The 617-nt window shown below is 41.8% G+C and overlaps 1 protein-coding gene across 9 annotated transcripts in view; it reads right to left on the minus strand.

Annotated features, from left to right (window-relative positions):
• Positions 1-617, minus strand: part of OSBPL3 (oxysterol binding protein like 3) — a 91,447-nt gene that overhangs the window by 52,266 nt on the left and 38,564 nt on the right. Inside the window, exon 3 of one of the 9 annotated variants that reach the window (XM_019616471.2) lies at positions 265-396. The exons of the other annotated variants lie outside the window; for them this stretch is intronic. The gene's annotated coding sequence lies outside the window, so the exon portion shown is untranslated. The remainder of the gene's footprint in view (positions 1-264; positions 397-617) is intronic. 9 annotated transcript variants of the gene reach the window in all.

Raw genomic sequence — 617 nt, forward strand, 5'->3', positions numbered from 1 at the left:
AAGAAAAGAAAGTGTGGCTACATTTGCATTTTAGAACAGATCGGAAGAACGCTTATTCTGCAAACCTCCTCATAGCCACCTCTGCTCATGTTTTGGGTTAATCTGCAGGACAGTCTTAGAGTATGGACACCAGATTCCTTTTGGAAAATATGTGCTCCAGATGTGCTCCAGGAATGCATCCAGTGATCACAGCACTTTGTCCATGACACCAGATGCAAGCTCATCCTGAATAGTCCTATCTCAGTGCCAATGTGGGGTACTCACCATAAATGACTCACTTGAAAAGGCCCACTTTTATTGCACTGCTCTGCTCACTAACATTGATATGGTCTAGACACAGACTTTGGGCACTCAGCCAAGCACTTCAGATCTCCTTTGGCAAAGTCATTTGTCTTTCTGTAATCAACAAGAGACAGGCATGTTTCTAGAATTCAAATGAATTGACTCAGCTGCCTAACCCGGGGTCCTTAAGCAAAGGGTGGGAGACAGGTAGGATAAATCTGACAGAGAATGCCCGAAGTATTTTGAGAGTCTACTTCCAAAATAGGGCTTTCCAATTTTCTTGTATTCCTTTAAATTAATTTACTACATGGACAAAGGCTTGTTCTTTTTTTTTT

This window comes from Meleagris gallopavo, chromosome 6, assembly GCF_000146605.3.
Source record: "Meleagris gallopavo isolate NT-WF06-2002-E0010 breed Aviagen turkey brand Nicholas breeding stock chromosome 6, Turkey_5.1, whole genome shotgun sequence".
In the NCBI taxonomy this organism is placed as follows: Eukaryota; Metazoa; Chordata; class Aves; order Galliformes; family Phasianidae; genus Meleagris; species Meleagris gallopavo.